This window comes from Chrysochloris asiatica, unplaced genomic scaffold, assembly GCF_000296735.1.
Source record: "Chrysochloris asiatica unplaced genomic scaffold, ChrAsi1.0 scaffold00186, whole genome shotgun sequence".
Lineage (NCBI taxonomy): Eukaryota > Metazoa > Chordata > Mammalia > Afrosoricida > Chrysochloridae > Chrysochloris > Chrysochloris asiatica.
In genome coordinates this window covers 373834-380699 of record NW_006408704.1, presented here as the reverse complement: position 1 = coordinate 380699, position 6866 = coordinate 373834, and positions in this window count along the sequence as shown.

The window sequence follows — 6866 nt, the reverse complement described above, 5'->3', positions numbered from 1 at the left end:
TCCATATACTGAGAGTTAGCTACATGGCAGATGAGTCCAACATGTATATATAGAGGACTAGCTGCAAGGCAGATGACTCCAACATGTCCATATACAGAGAGCTAGCCACATGGCAGATATGTTCCATATGTTCACATACAGAGAGCTACCTACATGGAAAATCAATCAAGCATATCTATGCACAGAGAACTAGCAACATGGCTGATGAGTCGATATTGTCCATATACAGAGAGCTAGATACATGACAGAGTATTGCAACATTTCCATGTACTGAGTTCTATTTACATGGCAGATGAGTCCAACATGTCCATATACTGAGAGCCAGCTACATGGCAAATGAGTCCAACGTGTCCATATACTGAGAGTTATATACATGGCAGATGAGTCCAACATGTCCATATAATGAGAGTTAGATACATGGCAGACGAGTTCAACATGTGTATATTTAGAAGTCTAGCTAAAAGGCAGATGAGTCAAACATATACATACAGAAAGAGCTGGATACAGGGCTGATGAATACAACATGTCCATATACTTAGAGGTAGCTACTTGGTAGATAATTCCAGTATGTTCATATGTAGAGAGCTACCAACATGGCAGATCAGTCCAAGATCCATATACAGAGAGCTAACTACATGGCAAAGTAGTGCAACATTTCCATATACAGAGTTCTACCTACATGGCAGATGAGACCAACTTGTTCATATACTGAGAGCTAGCTACATGGCTGAGTAGTCCAACATGTCCATGTAAAGAGTACTAGCTACATGGCAGATGAAACCAACATGTCCATATACTGAGAGTTAGCTAAATGACAGAGTAGTGCAACATTTCCATATACAGAATTCTAGCTACATGGCAGATGAGTCCAACGTGTCCATATACTGAGAGTTACCTACATGGCAGATGAGTCTAACATGTTTATATTTATAGGGCAAGCAACAAGGCAGATGAGTCAAACATATTCATACACTGAGAGCTGGCTACATGGCAGATGAGTCCAACATGTATATATAGAGGACTAGCTATTAGGTACATAAGTCCAACATATACATACAGAGAAAGCTGGCTACATGCTTCAGACACCAGCATGTCAATATACTGAGACCTAGCTACATGGCAGACAAGTCCAATATGTTCGTATGCAGAGAGCTACCTACATGGCAGATCAGTCCAAGATACCCATGCACAGAGAGCTAGCTACACACAGAGGAGTCCAAACATCTATATACAGAGAACTAGCTACATGACAGAGTAGTGCGACATTTCGAGATACAGAGTTCTAACTACATGGCACATGAGTCCAAAATTTCCATATACTGAAGGTTAGCTACATGACAGATGAGTCCTACATGTGTATATTTAGAGGGCTAGCTACAAGGCAGATTAGTCGAACATATTCATACAGAGAAAGCTGGTTACATGGCTTTTAAGTCCAACGTTTCCTTATACTGAGAGCTACCTGCATGGCAGACAAGTCCAATATGTTCATATACAGAGTTCAACCTACAAGGCAGATCCCCCCAACATATCCATGCACATAGAGGTAGCTACATGGCAGACAAATCCAAAATGTCCATATACAGATAGCTAGCTTCATGGCAGAGTAGTGCAACATTTCCACATACAGAGTTCTAGCTACATGGCAGATGAGTCCAATGTGTCCATATACTGAGAGATACCTGCATGCCAGAGTATTCCATCAAGTCCATATACAGAGTACTAGCTACATGGCAGATGAGTCGAACATGTCCATATACTGAGAGATAGCTACTTGACAGATGAGTCCAACATGCATATGTTTAAAAGGTTAGCTACAAGACAGATGAGTCCAACATGTTCATAAACAAACAGCTGACTACATGGCTGATGATTCCAACATGTTCTTATACAGAGAGCTAGCTACATAGCAGATCAGTCCATCATACCTATGCACAGAGAGCTAGCTACATGGCAGATGAGTCCAAAATGTCCATATACAGAGTACAAGCTGTATGGCAGATGAGTCCACAGGTCCATATACTGAGAGTTAGCTACATGGCAGACAAGTCCAATTTATACATATGCAAAGAACTACCTACATGGCAAGTTAATCCAACATATCCATGCACAGAGAGCTAGCTACATGGCAGACGAGTACAAAATATTCATGTACAGATAGCTACCTATATGACAGAGTAATGAACATTTCCATATACGAAGTTCTAGCTACATGGCAAATGAATCCAACGTGTCCATATACTGAAAGCTAGCTACATGTCAGAGGAGCCCAACATTTATATATACAGAGGACTAGCTATATGGCAGATAAGTCCATCATATTTATATATTGAGAGATATCTGCATGAAAGATGAGTACAACATGTGTATATGTAGATGACTAACTAAAAGGCAGATGGTTCCACCATGTTCATACAGAGAGAGCTGGCTACATGGCTGATGAGTCTAACATATCCATATACAGAGAGATAGCTACATGGTAGAAAAGTTCATTATGTTCATATACAGGGAGCTACCTACATGGCAGAGCAGTCCATCATATCCATGAGGAGTCAGCTAGCTACATGTCAGATGAGTCCAAAATGTAAATATACAGAGAGCTATCTTCATGCCAGAGTAGTGCAACATATACTTATACAGAATACTAACTACATGGCAGACGAGTCTAACATTTCCATAAACTGAGAACTAGCTACATGACAGAGTAGTCCAACATGTCCATATACAGAGTACTAGCTAAATGCAGATGAGTCCAACATGCCCGTATACTGAAAGTTAAATACATGGCAGATGAGACCAAACATGTGTATATATAGAGGACTAGCTACAAGGAAGATGAGACTAACATGTTCATGCAGAAAGAGCTGGCTACAAGGCAAATGAGTCCAACATGTCTATAGGCAGAGAGCTAGCTACATGGCACAGAAGTCCAATATGTACATACACAGAGAGCTAACTACATGGCAGGTAAGTCCAACATATCCATGCACAGAGAGCTAGCTACATGGCAGACAAGTACAAAATATGCATGTACAAAGAGCTAGCTATATGACAGAGTAGTGCAACATTTCCGTATACAGAGTTCAAGCTACATGGCAGATGAGTCCAACATTTCCATATACTGAGAGTATGTTGTATGGCAGATGAGTCCAACATTTGGATATATAGAGTACTACCTACAAGGAAGATGAGTCCAACATGTTCATATACAGAGAGCTGGCTACATAGCTGATGAGCACTATATGTCCATATACAAGTAGCTAGCTACATGGCAGACAAGTCCAATATGTTCATATAGAGAGAGCTGCCTACATGGCAGATCAGTCCAACATATCCATGCACAGAGGACTAGCTAGATGGCAGAGGAGTCCAAAATGGCCATATACAGAGACCTAGATACATTGCAGAGCAGTGCAACATTTACATATACAGAGTTCTACCTACATGGCAGATGAGTTCAACTTGTTCATATGAGAGTTAGGTACATGGCAGATGAGTCCAACATGTGTATATATAGTGAACAAGATACAAGCAGATGAGTCCATCGTGTTCATACAGAGAGAGCTGGCTACATGGCTGATGAGTACGACATTTAAATATACAGAGAGCTAGCTACATAGCCAACATGTTCAATGTGTTCATATACAGAAAGCTAGCAACATGGAAGAATACTGCATCATTTCCATATACACAGTTCTGTCTACATGACAAATGAGTCAAACTTGTTCATATACAGAAAACTACCTACATGGCAGAGTAGTCCAACATGTCCATATAAAGGGTACTAGCTAAATGGCAGATGGGTCCAAATGTCCATATAGCGACAGTTATCTACATGGCAGATGAGTCCAACATGTGTATATATAGAGGATTAGCTACAAGGCAGATGAGGCCAACATATTCATACAGAAAGAGCTGGCTACATGGCTGATGAGTCAACATGTCCATATACAGAGAACTAGCTACATGGCAGACAAGTACAATATGTTCATATACAGACAGCTAACTACATGCCAGATCAGTTCAACATATCCATGCTCAGACAGTTATCTACATGGCAGATGAGTCATAAATATCCATACACAGAGAGATAGCTACATGACAGAGTAGTGCAACATTTGCATATACAGTGTTCTAGCTACATGGCAGAGGAGTCCAACGTGTCCATATACTGAGTGTTAGCTACATGGCAGATGAGTTTAACATGTATATAAAGAGGATTAGCTAAAAGGAAGATGAGTCCAACATTTTCATACAGAGAGAGCTGTCTACATGGCTGATGAGTCCAACATGTCCATATACAGAGAGCTAGCTATGTAGCAGAAAAATCCAATATATTCTTATACAGAGAGCAGCCTATATGGCAGATCAGTCCAGTATACCCATGCACATAGACATAGCTACATTGCAGACTAGTCCAAATTGTCTATATACAGAGAGCTAGATACATGGCAAAGTAGTGCAACATTTCCATATACAGAGTTCAAGCTAGATGGTAGTTGAGCTCAACGTGTCCATATACAGAGAGCTAGCTACATGGCCGACAAGTCCAATATGTTGATATAAAAAGAGATACCTACATGGCAGATGAGTCCAACATCTGTATCTATAGATGACTAGCTACAAGGCTGATGAGTCCCAAATCTCCATATACTGAGAACTAGCTACATGACAGAGCAGTCCAACATATGCATATACAGAGTACTAGCTCCATGGCAGATGAGTCCAACATGTCCATATACTGAGAGCTAGCTACATGACAGAGCAGTCCAACATATGCATATACAGAGTACAAGCTTCATGGCAGATGAGTACAACATGTCCAGGTACTGAGAGCTAGCTACATGGCAGAGTAGTATAATATTTCCATATACAGAGTTCTATCTACATGGCAGACAATTCTAATATGTCCATATAGCGAGAGCTACCTACATGGCAGAGTAGTCCAACATGTCCATATATAGAGTACTAGATACATGGCAGATGAATCCAAAGTATCCATATATGGAGAATTAGCTACATGTCAGATGAGTACAACATGCGTATATATAGAGGAATAGCTACAAGGCAGATGAGTCCAACATGTTCATACAGAGAGATGGCTACATGGCTGATGAGTCCAACATGTCCATATACAGGGAGGTAGCTACATGGTGGGCATGTCCAATATGTTCATATACAGAGAGCTAGCTACATGGCAGACGAGTCCAAAATGACCACATAGAGAGCTAGCAACATGGAAGAGTAGTGCAAAATTTCCATATACAAAGCTCTAGCTACATGGCAGAGAAATCCAAGGTGTCCATATACTGAGAGCTAGCTACATGGCAGAGTAGTCCAACATGGCCATATACAGAGTATTAGATAAAGGGCACATGAGTCCAATATGTCCATGTACGTAGAGTTGGCAACATGGAAGATGAGTCCAATTTGTGTATATAGAGAGGACTAGCTACAAGGCAGATGAGTCCAACATGTTCATACAGAGAAAACTGGCTACATGGCTGATAAGTCTAATATGTCCACATACTGAGAGCTAGGTACATAGCAGACAAGTCCAATATGTTCATATACAGACAGTTAGCTGCATGGCAGATCAGACCAACATATCCATGCACAGAGACATAGCCACATGGCATACGAGTCCACAATGTCCATTTACAGAGAGCTAGCTACATGGCACAATGGTGCAAAATTTTCATATACAGAGTTCTAGAAAATGGCAGATGAGTTCAATGTGTCCCTATACAGAGAGCTAGTTACATGGAGGAGTAGTCCAGAATATCCGTATACAGAGTTCTAGCAAATGGCAGAGGAGTCCAAAATGTCCATATACTGAGAGTTAGCTACATGGCAGATAAGTCCATCATGTGTATATGTAGAGGACTAGCTACAAGGCAGATGATTCCACCATGTTCATACAGAGAGAGCTGGCTACCTGGGTTATCAGTCCAACATGTCCATATACTGAGAGCTAGCTACATGGCAGACAAGTCCATTTTGTTCATATACAGAGAGCTACCAACATGCCAGATCAGTCCAGCATATCCATGCACAGAGAGCTAGCTACATGAGAGACCAGTCCAAAATGTCCATATACAGAGAGCAAGCTACATGACAGAGTATTGCAACATTTCCATATACAGAGATCTAGCTACATGGCAGATGAGTCCAAGGTGTCCATATACTGAGAGCTAGCTACATGGCCGAGTTGTCCAACATGTCCAAATACAGATTACTACGTACATGGCAGATGAGTCCAACATGTCCATATACTGAGAGCTAGCTTCATGGCAGATGAATCCAATATGTGTATATATAGAGGAGTACCTACAAGGCAGATGAGTCCAACACGTTCATAAAGAGAGAGCTTGTTTGATGGCTGATGAGACCAACATATCCTTACACTGAGAGCCAGCTACATGGCAGACAAGTCCAATACGTTCCTATACAGAGAGCTACCTAAAAGTCAGATCAGCCCAACTTATCCATGCACATGTAGCTACCTTTCTGTATATGGATATGTTGGACTCATCAGCCAAAGAGCCAGCTCTCTCTGTATGAATGTGTTGGACTTATCTGACTTGTAGCTAGTCCTCTCTATATATACATATGTTGGACTCATCTGCCATGTAGCTAACTCTCAGTATATGGACATGTTGGACTCATCTGCCATGTAGCTAGCTCTGTGTATATGGACATTTTGGACTCGTCTGCCATGTAGGTAGCTCTTTGTGCATGGATATGTTGTACGGATTTTCCATGTAGTTAGTTCTCTGTATAGGCACATATTAGACTTGTCTGCCATTTAGCTTGTTGTTGTTGTTAAGTGCTGTCGAGTCGGTTCCGACCCATAGCGACCCTGT